The sequence below is a fragment of the Coptis chinensis genome, chromosome 6, assembly GCF_015680905.1.
Source record: "Coptis chinensis isolate HL-2020 chromosome 6, ASM1568090v1, whole genome shotgun sequence".
Classification (NCBI taxonomy): domain Eukaryota; kingdom Viridiplantae; phylum Streptophyta; class Magnoliopsida; order Ranunculales; family Ranunculaceae; genus Coptis; species Coptis chinensis.
In genome coordinates, this window is record NC_141461.1 from 75,433,801 (window position 1) to 75,450,069 (window position 16,269).

The window sequence follows — 16,269 nt, forward strand, 5'->3', positions numbered from 1 at the left end:
TGGCAGCTTGTAACACGTGTTGTCGCTCTATAATATTGTTGGCGATAATAAGGGAGTTGGATTGTCTCAAAAGGCATGATAGCTTATTTAGAAGGACGGCACGAGGTTTCTTTGGTGTTAAGGCGGATAGAAGTGCATGGTGGAAGACAAGTGGTGGATTCATGTTCGAACTCAATGGAAGGGATGCGCCAATAGCCCCAACACCTCCTCGCTTCTCCATGGTCGTCATCATGGTTAAGTGAAGTTGGCAACAGCTTTGTGGTAAATCAGTCCCATTTTCCCCTTGGGGAAGTTTAGACCAGATTTTTTCTCCAACGGTGAAGACCATATCTGGATCAGGCTCTCCTCTTGAAGCGAAAAAAGAAAAGCGATGGATAGTTTGTTCTTCTCAAGAATGATATTGCCCCGAAGATTAAAACCATGGCGAAGTAATATTCCACTTAAGTTTTACTTAAAAGCTACTTTAGTAGTAGATATAAAAATTTAAAGAATAGTAACTCATACCAATCTTTGTTTTGGCTTCCCCGCGGGGTTATTATGTGAGGCTGGCGATAGAAAACCGTTAAAATTTAAAACCCAAAACTTTTTTTCTTATAATTCTTAAGTTTTGTTCCCAATCGCGTCAAAATGGTTGAGACCCATTATCTAGTCTATAGATAATGGGGCATTTATGACTTCGAGAGTTTGAGCTGTTGATGGTGATGGTGATGGAGATGGGGCCCTTATTGCCATTCGAATGTGACTCTCTTTTTGATGATCTCTCAGATAAGTTCATCACCTATGTGTGCCAAAGAAGTAGGTACGGTTCTTACGAAACAGGGGCTTTATTGCCATCCCCAACATGGGAAGGTTTGAACCGAGAAGAAAGTCATAACCTGACCTTGAGCATGTAATGTAACTTAAGTGTGATTGTACTTTATTTGCCTTGCTTTTGTTTTACCCATTTCAAAGTTGGTCTTGAAAAAGCGGTTAATGGTGAGTGATGTGTAATAGAGACAAAATAAGTGGTAGTTAAGACACAAGATTTTGTAGTAAAGAGACCTTTATTAAATCAAGAAATTGAATTTGCCAATATAATAGAGAAGGTGTTCGATTAAATTTCTCCGACTCTCATCTCTCTGCTTCTATAAATAGCCATTTAAATTTCTCACAACACAATGACACATAGCACCTTCATTTGTCCAACTACATCAAGATTGCCAATTACAAAGCCTTCATTAACATCGGCATTGCGAGTGCTTTAATGCACCTACTCATATGTCGCACCATTTCATGCGGGGCCTGGGAAATACACAATTTATTAGACTACACAAGAAATTGGAGTCTCAACTAAAAAATGGTGAAATTTAAATCTGAAGGAGGCACGAGAAGTGTACCCAATCATGACAAGCAACTAGAAAATGATCAGCTCCACCAGTTCTGTTCCAAAGAACTGAAAGAAGGTACATGAAAATCCGTGTCTGCGGTTAAACTACATCTTTGCGTGACTCGAGGGTAGTCGACTTCTGATGAAATATTTGAATGCAAAATGTGACTCTGCTTATAACTGCAAGTCTGTCATGGTTCAAGTTCAACTGGAATGTTAACAAAACAGAAACAGTGTGCGTAAAATCAGATTCCAACTCTAGCATTGAAGCTTCAAGGGACTCTAATATGCATTCATTCTATACAATAATGCTGAGCATCTTATCAAAAACTTTTTCAATGTCTATCCTTAAGCACCAAATTGCTTACCTTGGTTTCTGACTGGTTGAAGACGGGTCTTGCACCTTCCCTGTAGGTGTATACTTTAAGCATCTGTTCCATCAGTTCATAGCTCCTGCAAATATTTATCATCTTGAAGTCTTCAAGTAAAGAACTCTTCGCTGGGGTAATTTGATTATCGAAACAAAATTCCCTTAACCTTTGCTACGCACCGACTCTCTTATTGATTCTATTAGCCTAAGCGTCTTCGCTAACTCGCTCGCCTACTATAACCCCTACTCAATTGTATAGTAGGGTAGGCTAACTCAGATTAAACTTATTCTCCGTTTTGTGTGCGTGAATGGCGGTTCTCAGACGAGGGAATCGTTCCGACTAGAATGAAACTTTTTACATTCAAATTCTAACAATTATTTTTCTAAAGGATGGGGTAGCTGCAACCTTATTCATTCCACTACCAATAGGCAGAGTCCCCGAATTCGTATTCATCTTTGCTGCGTACCATAACCATAGGCTCTCTATGGTATGTGTATGAAATATATATATACAGTTCACTGAATTTACTTGAAACTTTGGAGAAGGGAACACATTCCAAAACCTAAGTGTTTCATCTCTGCCGCCCAAAGGACAATGGTCTGAAAGAGGAAGATAGTTGAACATAAAAATCTTAAAGCCCCGAAAAAAAAATACAAAAAATGAGGTGAAGCTTGACTAAACCTCATCCAAGAAAAAAAAATATAAAGATAATGTAAAAGAAGGATAAGAGAAGGGGGAAAGAGTTACTAAATTACCCGACCATCAGGGTGATATGGCAAGATAGAGAACTCTGTACGTATGGCCAGTAAGTGTCACCAACTGAAATGGAGGATATATTAGTACAGTAGTGCAGACAACATAAACTTTTAGTTGTTTCAAAAGCTCAAGGGACAAAAAATCGAGTACCTTTGACATAGTTGGATATCTCCAAACTATTATTTGATTTTGGGAGTAGCCATGGGTGCTGACAAGTTCATTGACATTCTTGGACCACACAAGATTGCATACCTAAAGGCGAGCAGCCCTTATAGCAATAGCAAACGGTTATCCTCGGGGACTTCAACGGGCCTTACAAGCTCATAAAATGGCAATTCTTCACGTTTTCCTCAGACAGGGAAAGGCATTCTACAGCCCCCATCCTGCTTTTCTAGCGAAAGGAAATCCATTGACAACACGACTTCGCTCTGCTCATCCTTATTCTTATGAATTAAAAGGGGCGGATTTCACTTTAGTAGAGACTTGCTCCTGCAAATATTTATCATATTGAAGTCTTCAAGTAAAGAACTCTTCACTGGGGTAATTTGATTATCGAAACAAAATTCCCTTAACCTTTGCTACGCACCGACTCTCTTTATCGATTCTATTAGCCTAAAGCGTCTTAAGCTAACTTCGCTTCGCCTACTATAAACCCCTACTCAATTGTATAGTAGGGTAGGCTAACTCAACCGCTTACTTTTCCGTTTAGATGCGTGAATGGCGGTTCTCGGGCGAGGGAATCATTCGGGCTAGAATGAAACTTTTACATTCAAATTCTAACAATTATTTTGATTGGTATGAATTTGTTAGAAATTCCATTTTTTCCACGGTATAGCTTATTTCGAATATTTGTAGCGTTTCTTTTATATGGTCCCGCTTTATTCATATTTGAAGAATTTTAACTTAATCCATTTTTTGTTAAAATAGGTCCTAGGAGAATTTTTTGGGACAAAATACTAAATGTAATATATAATTGGTTATATAATCGAGGTTACATAGACCATTTTTATACAAAAACCTTAACTAGGGATATAAGAGGATTATCAGAACTAACTCATTTATTTGATAGACAAGTAATTGATGGAATTACAAATTGTATTTGGAAAGTGTCAGTACCTTCGGCTTGCACACTCCATAAATCTGCCCGATAGGCAGTCATATGCCATGTGTCCACATCCACCACAGTTATGGCATATCATCAAGCCCCCCGTGCAATCCCTGCTCATGTGCCCAACCTGATGGCAGCTCCGGCAAACAATGTCTCTGTGTTACTATCGAGTGTATAATGTATAATAGGTCTATAAGCTTAAATGTTATAGAGATTTTGTTGGAGCGAAGAGTCGAAGACAAGGTGATATGTTTATAATGCAGCCTAACCCCACAACATGTAAAACATAATATACTTAATGAAAATGAAACAAGCACATAAAAATGTCCACACAGAGCAATAAAGTTTGAAATTATAAACAAGATGTGAAATCCACCGATTCGACTTTTAAAAGTTACTAATGCAGCCCTAAGAGGAGTCGCAACTCTCAAGGCAAGATTGCAAAAAGGATGCAAGACTTCAGTCCTTGCTTCAACTGAGGAACAATCAGAGGAAGGCAAATAACTGGACATGTCATCAGAACTAAATTTTGTTCTTAAAGGGGGAGAACTACTCAAACGTACGAGGAAAAAGATATGGCTCTCCGACAACAATCTTAAAACTTATTTAGGTATTTCAATGTCAATGACTACACGACCCCTTGCCAATTCACACCCCACAATTCTACATCATTGACTTTAAGATTCCACGAAGATATTTTTGAAGTAGCTCACAGCCTAGAATTTCTAAATTCCATTACGATGTTGACCAACTAACATGTATTCATGAATGCTATGTGGTACCAGGTGCTCTTCACTAGAAGCGAGTTTCGTTCGATATCAATTCAACTTGGGAGGTAAAGAAGAGTGAGAGATATATGGAGAGAATGGAGAAACTATTTTTTCGCCTCTATTTCATTCTCAAGTCATTACTTATCAATCATCTTTCTTTTATTCCTGAACCTAGAATCATATGCAGGTGGTTGCTAAAATGAAAAGCAAGCATATGGTAGGAGCTTTCACAAAAAAGAAAAAGTGTAAGCAAAACTTTATACCTTAACTGGTCTTGAATTGCACTGCTCATCTGTGATCAAGCAACATGTCATGCTTTTCGGTGTGGTTTTGATGTTTGTTCCAATAAGAAAGCGATAAAATAAGAAAGGATGATTGCCCGAAGAGAAAAGCGATAAAATAAGAAAGGATGATTGATCGCGATAAAAACTGATTTGGTCCTAACCAAACCAAACCAAACTCAAGGATAAAAAAAACGAGAAAAAATATTTCCTAGAGTACTACGTCAATTTCCTAAACACACCCAATTTGCACTTATATAGTGTCCACTTTTTCCTAAACTCTTCCACCAATATAAGTTTAAAAACTTAGAAATTAATACGTATTCTATATTCTTCATCTCCAATTCACGCAGTTTACAATAAATCTTCATAACATTCATCTTTATCCCTCTCTTCCTCCATGTCTATCATGAAGCGTTGGACACCAAAACCAATTCAAAAAAGATTTTTGAATGAAATCTTTGATGGAGAGACCTGTAATCCATGTAAAGATAGAATACAAAATATTACCAATGATCTCATACAACATGGTCCTATTTCTGAAAAACAAATAAATAATTGGTTCAAGAACAAGAGAACTAATTTGAAAAGAAAACAAAAAGATATGGTCACATGCCCGGAAAGAACCAAACAAGCCAAGTATGTATGCTTTTATAGACCGAATTCTAAAGCTTGGAAGTAAACTCTACCTTTTGTTGTCTATGTACTGAAATTAGTTGCCCTGCCTATTTTGAAGATTAAACAAATTGTTTTACGCATTTATTGGGTCAGGACTCTGTTTTGATCAAGTAATTTTTTTTTTTGTGTACAGCAACGAAGGAAAAGGCTGGAAAGAAGACGAAAATAAATCCATCTGGCAAGATTAATCCAAAAAAAACACAGATATCTGGCATGATCAAAATATCACATAATTTACCTTTTAGTTTATTATTTGTGACTGATTAAATTTTTTAAACAGTTATTACTAAAGAAAGAGCTAGAGAACGACGGTTTAAACGAAGTCAAATATTAAGAAATAAGAGACTTGGTATTTCTCCAAATCAGTTCCATTCATATCAAATGGATGATGTTGATATAAATGACGACGATTACCTCTCACAGATTAGTGGGATTGATTATGAAGATGACGATGTCAATGATTTGAATCCAGAAGTACCACGTATTTGTGATTTGGAAGTTTCACATACAAGTAAGTGTTCTGACACTAAATTATACCGTATTGCTATTTTAGTCTATGCAATAAAATAATCTAATAATTGTTTTGCGTGAAGTTGTTTTGAGCCTTTAGATATTGGTTGTCCAACTTCAATATGTTCTCATTGTGGAGCTATTGTCGGTATGAAGAAAGGAATGATATGATCAAAAACCTACTTAATCCTAAATTCTCAATATGTTGTCGAACGGCAAGGTTCAATTGCCTCTTCTAAAAGAAACTCCTGAATTTTTGAGAAATCTATTGGATTGCAAAGGTGGACAAAAATCTTCAAATTACATGGAAAACATCAAAGCATCTACAACTCCATGTTTTGCGTTCACATCCACCGGGTGGTGCAAGATGAGTTCAATTAACGATGGAAGGGGCCCTTTGTTTATAAAATAAAAGGACAAAATCACCATAAAATAGGAACTTTGCTTCCACCGTAAGAGTCCGTCCCAAGGTTTGCACAGTTGTACATACATGATACAGAAAAATGAAGTCTCACACAAAGTTGAACTCACTCGGAAGAAAATTGTAAAGAAGAGGGCAAGAGACGAGTTAGATCCTAGCATTGTTCAAGGACTGATAGATATGTTGAATGTTACCAACAAACTCACTGAGACTTACAGAATGGCAAGGGATAGATTTAAAGAATGTCATGTAGCAGACATCAGTATAAAACTGATTAATAGAAGACAAAAAGATGGAAGACTTTATAATTTACCATCATCAACAGAGGTTGCTGGTTTAATTGTTGGTAATGGTGATGAATTTAATGAGCATAGAGATGTTATTGTCGACAAGAAAGGATTTGGATTGAAGAGAATCAATGAATTACTTCCAAGTTTCATGGCAATGCAATATCCACTTTTGTTCCCCCATGCTGAAGATGGATATAGAATTGACATTCCATATAGAAACAATAAAGTAGTTGGAAAAAGAAAAAATATTAGCATGAGAGAATTTTATGCTTTTAGATTGCAACTGAGACACAATGAAGGCCAAACTGTGGTTCGTGGAAAGAAGTTGAGACAACAGTTTTGTGTAGATTCTTATACAGCTATTGAACAAAGTAGAATGGAATGGGTTCGAAATAATCAAGAAACAATTCGCGCGTAATTGTATCAAGGATTAGTAGATGCTGCTATTGCTGGTGACGCAAAGCCTGGTTGTGTAGGGAAACGATTAGTTCTTCCTTCATCTTTCACAGGAGGACCCCGTTATATGATACAAAACTATCAAGATGCCATTGCAATATGCAGACACACTGGTGCACCAGATCTTTTCATTACTTTTACTTGCAACCCCAAATGGCCAGAAATTCAAAGATGTATAGACATGGTAGCTCCTGGTTATAAACCCGATGATTTTCCCGATATTGTTGCAAGAGTTTTTGAGATTAAATTGCATGAACTGATGACAGACTTACAAAAGCATAAACGATTTGGAAAAGCTTGGGCGGTATCCTAGATTTATTGTTTTTAATAAGTAATTTATACTTAACAAAATAATACTCATTTTACTTTGATATAATTTTTTAATGTTTTGCAAAGATTATACACTATTGAATTCCAGAAGAGAGGTTTACCACATGCTCACATTTTACTCTTTTTGGACAACGCTTCGAAGCCTACTACTCCTTCTCAAATCAATAAGCTCATATCTGCTGAGTTACCCGACCCAATTGAGGACAAAATTGCATATGAATCAGTTGTAGAATTCATGATTCATGGACCGTGTGGTGATGAAAACTCAGCTTCCCCTTGCATGGAAGAGAAGAAGTGTACTAAATTCTATCCAAAACCTTTTAGTGAAGAGACAACTATTGATGACAATGAATTCACAATTTACAGGAGGCGGAATAACAATCGGAAGGCAATGAAAAAGAAAATAGAAGTTGATAACATATGGGTTGTTCCACACAATGTAGATTTGATAGTAAAGTACCAAGCTCATATTAATGTCGAACATTGCAACAAGGCCAGATCAATCAAGTACCTTTTCAAATACATTAACAAGGGAAGGGACAGAGCTACAACAATTATTGTTGAAAACTTGGTTACGCATAACCACGGCGGTAATCATCAAATAGTAAAGGATGTTGATGAAGTTGCAAATTTCTTAGATCTGTCGTTTCTTATCCGCTTCGAAGCGGTTTGGAGACTATTGAAATTTGATATTCAATACGTAAGTCCAAAGCTTGAAAGGTTACCATTCCATCTTGAAGGTCAGCATTTGGTTTATTATAGTGAAAAGAGATTATCCAAAAGATGTAATAAATCGAAAAATGCTTCAAAACAAAGTTCACGGAGTGGTTTACTTAAAATGTTGAGTATCCGCAATAGCCAGAATCTTACATATGTTGATTTTCCTACTAAATTTGTATGGAATAAAAAAAAGAAAAAGAAGTGGAAGCCAAGGAAAAAAGGGAAGAAAGTTGGACGTGTGTACTACGCGACATCCCACATCGAGAAAAGATTCTATTTGAGGCTATTGTTTGAATATTGTCAAAGGCCCTTTGAATTATGAAGATATTCGAATCTGTTAATGGAAAAGTTTATCTAACTTTCAAAGTCGCATGTCGTATGTTTTTAATGACATTTTATCTTTAGTTTTATATTGGTTTCTAACATAAATATGTTGTACATAATCTATAAATTAAAAAATAATAAGGACTTGGATAAATATGTTGTAAATGCATTAAAATAGACCTAATATTGACTTTTACTCCTACATTGGACTCGACAAGAGTAATTTTAGTCTTTTAGCAATGTTCATCCACATGCTTTCACCGCAGCTTAGGAAGCTTAATATTTTGAATGAAAAATAAAAATTTCAAACTAGCAATCCACAATTTCAGATCCTCAACACAACCCCAATCGAGCTATATGCCAATATTTAATCAAGTAGCAAAGGTCAATACCTGATTTTTCGGACTTAGCTTGGATGTTGAGAGAAAATCCATTTAGTCCCTTCCTCCATAGGGATTTTTCACTGTTAGAGACATGAGTTGTTAGGTGTAACTATCTATGATAAGAGTAGAAAAACAACTCGGTGAATCATACATATCCAACAATGATTGGTCTGAGGCTTGGTTGCTCATTGAAGCTCATGTAGCTGGAGCTCCAAAGCTATGATATGTTTGGCATTTCAGAGAAGCAAACTGTTCACTGTAATCTAGAAGAAAATAATATAGAACAGTTCTTGGGATGTCGAGGCACTAGGGCATAGATACAAAAGAATGGGATTGTTAATTTCTACGAAATAATGGATATGAAAAGTTAGTTCAACAGCTTATAGCTCCTCAGGGATGCGATCAATGATAAATAGTTATCTTTATAGGCACTAGGGCATATATACAAAAGAATGGGATTGTTAATTCCTACAAAATAATGGATATGAAAAGTTAGTTCAACAGCTTATAGCTCCTCGGGATGCTCGAGCATAGGCATCCAAGAACTCTGCGACACCCCCTTAGCATCACTTAAAGGAAAGTAATGCATAGAGCCTACGCTCATATCACACTAAGATAAGCTTTCATTTCTATTATCGAGTCCAGAAAATAGATGCTTTTATGATAGCTAAAGTTCACTTTATGGGATAGATACAAACCTAACAATTTCTAACTTGATGACGACATCCCCGCCGCTTTGAGACATTTAAGGTTCAAAACCGGAAAAAGTAACCATCAAGTATCAAATATATAGTTTTTATAGGATTGCCCTAGGAAAGATAAAGAGGCATTCACTTACCAGTTTTAAATTTTCAATACAATCGTTATTATCACCCAAAGATGTGATTTTCCGGATCTTCCGATATTGGGTTATTATGATCCTCAAGCACCCCTCCAATGGTACGCCATCATCTACATTCCCAGTTCCAAGATTCTTGAACTACAAAAGAGGAAGGCGAATATCGAAGATTACATTGAGAATAGAATATAAAAAGAATTGGAGTAAATCACCTCTAATAAGAAAAAAAAAGACTCAAGACAAAAAAATTACTATCAAAGATATTTATCAGATCAAAATCAAAAATTGAAATTACCGACTAATTTATATTTTGTATATTCAAATTCTAATGTATCATTTTGTTAAATTCTTCTATCAAGGAGCATGGACTACTAGAGGACGACATAATGGGATGATGCTATGGAAGAAGCAAGCCATTGGCAACTTCCAAAATCTTTAAGACAATTGTTCGCCACTTTGATATCGCTTTGTGGGTGACTTATCCCGATAAACTTTTTGAGAAACATCAAAAGCACCTCGAGATGATATTTTGTTTCGATACGTAAAGAAAACAATAATGAGAATCTCCAACTCACCGAAGAACATATTAGAAATGAGACTCTCTGAAATTGAACAAATTATGGCTGAAAAAGGATTATCTCTCACAAACATTCCCCGATTTCCGAATTTGATATGTCTTCAAGGATCTCCACATAAAAACAAATTGATTGTGAAGAATTAGACTACGACCGCAATGAGTTGCGAAAAAGAATATGAGATTCTTAACAACGGAATGAATGTTAAGCAGTGGAGGTATTCAACTCTGTTAATGATGCGTTCAGTCTCAATCGAGGTGTTTTTTTAGGTGGTCGGATGCGGAGGAACTGGCAAAACATATCTTTACAAAACAATAATTTCTAAACTTCGGCCCGAAGGAAAAATTGTTCTTGCAAATATAATGCCATCCGGGATAGTCGCACTTAACTTCCGTGGAAGGACATACTCACTCTAGGTTTAAAATTGTTATTCCGACTTATGAAAACACCAATTGTGACATCTCTCAAGGGACATTATTACACAACCTTATCAGCGAAATGATCTAATAGTGTGGGACGAAGCACCAATGACTCACATACATGGATTTGAGGTCAGAAACCGCATTAATCGGAGGACCTTTTAAATCACAAGGCAAAGAATTTGGTGGTAAAACATTCCTAATGGGAGGAGATTTCGCACAAATATTACCACCATTCCAAAAGGCACAAGAACTAATGTTGTTGATGCTTCTATCAACAAGTCAAAATTATGGAAAACCGCAAAGTTTTTCACTTAACTGAAACATGCATCAAGATTGGAAATATAGACTCAACTACAACAAACTCTATTGAAGAGTTTAGCAAATGGGTTTTAGACCTTGGAGATGGAAATCACCCCGCTTCTAGATTGAGTGATGAAGTGGAATCAACTTGGATCAAAATTCCCCGAAGACTTGCTTATTCCCTCGAGTGATGACCCAAGAGAAGATATTGTCATGCATATATCCGATTTGGTCAACAAATATACGATGTTCAAGATCTCAAAGAAAGAAGCATTCTAGCCCCGAGGAACTAAAACGGTTGATGAAATTAATTCTACAATAATTTGAACTCCCAAACTTAACCGAAGACATACTTAAGTGCGGACTCACTAAGTCCAATTGAAGGTAAACATGTTTGAACAAGATGTTCTATACCCGGCGTAATTCTTAAACACTCTTGAATTTTCCGCATACCAAACCACAAACTGGATTTAAAAGTTGGTGTTCCTATTATGTTAATGAGAAACATTAATCAGAGTCAAGGACTATGCAATGGTACTAGGATGATCGTCACAAAATTGGCTTCGAAAGTGATATATACAAATATTATTACAGGGAACAAAGTAGGAGATCCAGTTTTCATTCCAAGAACAGTATTGTCACCAAGCGATACAAAATGGCCATTTGTATTCATAAGGAAGCAATTCCCTGTAAAAGTTTGTTTTGCTATGACCATAAACAAAAGCCAAGGACAAACTTTCAAAAAGTTGGAATATATTTGCCAACACCCGTTTTCACGATGGACAGCTTATATGTTGCGTTTCAAGAACAACATCATGAGAGGGACAAGTTTTGATCAAAAGGAATGGGAACGAGCCCGGAAGACACACACAAAACATTGTCTATAAAGAAGTGTTCAATTCCATCCGGGTTTTAACACTAAAGGTATTTTCTAAAACTAATGACTATTATATTTTTTATATTAAAATGGACCTCGACCATGACTCTAATTATGTTGGTTTGTGTCGCAGTTGTACCCTAAGTTAAACATAGTCATATGAACGCGTGACCGATTTCAATGTATTGTCACATGATCTATAGACCCATTATCCATCTATAGATAATGGGGTATTTATAACTTCGAGTTTGAGTCGTTGATGGTGATAGTGATGGCGATGGGCCCCTTATTGCTATTCCTGAAGGTCACTCTCTTTTGCCGATCTCTCAGATAAGTTCATCACCTATGTGTGCCAAAGAAGTAGGTACATGTTCTTACCGAAACAGGGCTTTATTGCCATCCCTGCTTACATGGGAAGGTTTGAACCGAGAAGAAAGTCATAACTGACCTTGGAGACAGGGAGTGACTTCCAGGGCTTGGAATGATTACTTGAGCCGGTAAAGCGTTACAATCGCACTTCCATTCAGTTCCATGAAAATCCTATCACCGACGACCTAATACTTAAGGACCGACCGAAGCCTTTCTTCTTCCTTCCTCGTAATATCTTCTATTTAGTACGTAACGAGTGTAAAGAATGGATTATAGGTTTAATTACCTCACCACCCTTACCAAGTCGCCACCGCCTTTGATCACCCGCGAATCGACCGAACTCGAGGTATTATCGACTTCTGGATCCAAGCGAAAGGGGGATGCTAGGACTGATACATTCAAGAAAGTTAAAGTGTTGGAAACCGATGCTACGAGCATATCCGACAAACAAGAGAAGAAAGAACATTGGTTGCAAAGGGTATCGAGGCAGCAAGGGTGGCCACAAAAGAAGGATTTTGTTCCAATGCCTTTTCAGCCACAGCAGCAGTTGGAGAGTGAACCGGAGCAGCAGTTGGAGAGGTTACAAGCTGACCAATCTACTTTCATGGATGACGCTGCTCTTGGGTGAGTTCATCGAGCTCGGTTATTGTTATGCATGTATTTAGTTCTATCTTTCTTTGTCCTTCTGATTTTTTTTCGTTTCTCATCGCAGGTTATTGGAGCGACTGCAGTCTACACTAAACACAATCTTCTATTTAGTACAGAACAGAGTGTAAAGAATGGATTATAGGTTTAATTACCTCACCCTTACCAAGTCGCGCACCGATCTTTGGATCACCCTCGCGAACCCACGGTAACCGGCGGGTATTACCGACTTCCGATCCAAGTGAAAGGGGATCGCGACATTATTGCGACTTCACCCAATCTGAGGATGCATCACATCTTTACACCCACATAGCCGATGCTTATCAGGGGTGAGGCTTTTTGTTTTCCTATTTACTATTGTTATGCATGTATTTAGTTCTATCTTTCTTTGTCCTTCTGATTTTTTTTCCGTTTCTCATAGCAGGTTATTGGAGCGACTGCAGTCTACACTCAACACAATCTTCTATTTAGTACGTAATCGTAGTGTAAAGAATGGATTATAGGTTTAATTACCTCACCCTTACCAAGTCGCTACGACCTTTGGATCACCCGCAACCGAATTTAACCGAGGTATTATCGACTTCTGGAAAGTTAAAGTGTTGAAAACCAATCCTATGAGCATATCCGACAAACAAGAGAAGAAATAACATTGGTTGCAAAGCTTATCGAGGGAGCAAAGGTGGCCACAAAAGAAGGATTCTGTTCCAATGCCTTTCCAGCCACAGCAGCAGTTGGAGAGGCAACCGGAGCAGCAGTTGGAGAGGTTTCAAGCTGACCAATCTACTTTCATGGATGACGCTACTCTTGGGTTAGTTCATGGAGCTCAGCTCCCAGCTGACATTGTGTACTTCACCCAATACAGGGATGCATCACAGCTTTACACCCACATAGCCAGATGCTTATCAGGGGTGAGGCTTTCTGTTTTCCTATTTACTATTGTTATGCATGTATTTAGTTCTATCTTTCTTTGTCCTTCTGATTTTATTTCGTTTCTCATCGCAGGTTATTGGAGCGACTGCAGAGCTTAACAACCGTGTTGTAAGGTCTGGTCCCTGCATGCTCGAGATGGAAAAACTACACTCTTCCCTAAGTAAGCTTGAAAACGATCTAACTTCGCACTCATTTGGAGCTCCGGACAACCAAGATGAGCACTCACAAACAAAGCGAGAAGATTCCTAATCGGACTCACCGCCTTAACGCATTCTGATTCGTCGAGACGGATAAAAAAGAATTTGGAAGGCATAGTAGGCTCCTATCTCTAGCGAAGTTTTTTTTTTTATGTACAAGCTTCATTAATGGTGAGGAGTAAACATATTAGATTCGAAAGCATCGAGAAAAACCCCATTCTCGTGAGACGTGGTTGTGGATATTTTCTCGTATTCATGCTCATGAACTTCGGGCAATTACGATCGATATTTTCTGTTTTGACTTTAATTACGATTGTTTAAAGGGACTTTAAACCAAGGTTCTACTCTTTGGAAGCTTCGCTTCGCCAACATCCATATAACAATCTTAAACTTCTAGCGGTTCCAACTTTGCTCCGGCTATTTGTCTATTAAATTAGCTACATAGGCCTTTTAGCTTTCCCAAATTTTAGCACCCCAAAATCAAAAAACCAATCTAATCATGTTTTCTGTTTTGAAGTGCTAAATGATACGATATAGTTCTGCCGTCCGTCCATTATTTTGTAATTTAAGTTGAATTTTTTTTAGATGGGCCAGTACTTTTATGCCGACAAACAACACAAGCAAACGAAACTATACCATTGTTATTACAAACTTAGACAAACACCGCAGAAAAGTTGCATGGGGGTATAAAGAGATATGAGATTGAAAAAGCTTTAATATACAAATTACCAATATATGTGTCCTTTAGTAAGTGGTGTGTAAATGTGCAATGTAACTATGAAGCTTCTGGTATTCCACTAAATTAATTAAAAAGAAGATAAGAGGGTCGACTTGGGTTTACTTAATGAAGACGGAGACAATGTTAAAGTACACAATGCCAAAATAGATTGACTACCACAGCTGGAGAATACTCATAAAAAAACGTATTGGACACATCGATTATAGAATACAAGTGTGTAATGGAGAAAGGTAGGAAGATGAGTGAGAGTACAAGTGTGTAAGTTTAGTATCATCACTTAGCAAAAAAAAAAAGAGAGAAAGGTAGGAAGATGAGTGAGAGTGGTTGTGCCAGAAATGTAGTGCTCTTCCAGTCTTCCCATTCATGGCACAAGGCCATCTGAATCCATTCCTTGATCTAGCATGACTTCTAGCCTCTTGAATTCCTTCACTCACCATCACTATAGTCAAGACTCCAAGAACGCCCCCTCGGCCATTTCACGCTTTAGCTCTTACCCAACCATTCGCTTCCAAGAGTTGTCCTTCCAACTCTCATCTCATCACTCTTCACTTCCTCAAAATGCTCAAAACACTGATGCTCTCTCCAACCTATTGGCAATTGGTCAATTCTATCTATCACGCCTTCTTTGAATCACTTCTTGAGCCTTCTTTTTCGACGCCCGATGTCTCAAATGAAAGAATCCCATGATGGAATACCTCCCCCAGATGTGTCATCTCCGATATGTTCTAGGGTTTTAGTGTTGAGGTTGCACATACCTTTGGTTCTCAACATGTTCCTTTCTATACCTCGGTCCTTACGCAATGTCCATTTACAACTCCATCCGGACTCATTTTCCTCATTTGGCCAATGAAGACAACGCCATCGCGACTCCCCGATCTCCCACATATCACAATCCACGAAACCAGCTTTCCAACAACATGAAAGATCTGCTGATCCAACTAACCCATCGCCTCTTTGCCAAAAGACAAGCCGAATACTTTGCAGTAGAAGCGGATGGAAGTCTTTGGAACACACCGAAAGTGCTTGAGAAATCAAGCTTGGATGATTGGGGGAAGTCAACTGGGAAACGTGTTTGGGCAATAGGACCTCTGCTTCCTAGCTCAACTCAAGAGTATGAGCGAGGAGGGAAGAATCCTGGAGTTTCACCACAGACGTGCATAGACTGGCTTGACGAACACGCCTCCCATTCGGTTCTCTTTGTGTCGTTTGGCTATGGGATGATGGGAGTCAATTGGACTGCCAGAGCTCATGAAGGAATAGCAAGGAGTTCATATAATGAGTGCTGGACTCGACTGAAAGAGATTTGGACTGTCATGGGAACAGCCAAATTACAACCCAGATCAATATTAGACTTCCATAAGTCAGCTTCTCTGGGAATAAAGACAACTACACAAGACTCAAAACAATAATGCATAGTGACCAACTCTAACAAAAGACTCTGTAATTGCCATGACATATCAAATGGACTCCTACTTAGAGTTTTCATAAAATAGAAACACTATAAAGATGAGTTTAACTAAACTTCTAAAACCATATCACAATAGACACTTATAAATTTAACAACACAACTTCCCGTATACCACAATGCAGTAGCTGAAGGTTAAAAAAAAACT

The 16,269-nt window shown here is 37.7% G+C and overlaps 1 long non-coding RNA gene across 1 annotated transcript; it reads right to left on the bottom strand.

Annotated features, from left to right (window-relative positions):
- Nucleotides 1-1,375: 1,375 nt before the first annotated feature.
- LOC147494475 (uncharacterized) lies at nt 1,376-8,977 on the bottom strand. The gene is made up of 3 exons (XR_015199866.1): nt 8,916-8,977; nt 8,774-8,844; nt 1,376-1,432 (listed from the first exon to the last, which is right to left on the bottom strand). It is a non-coding gene; the product is annotated as an uncharacterized LOC147494475 (long non-coding RNA).
- Nucleotides 8,978-16,269: the final 7,292 nt, after the last annotated feature.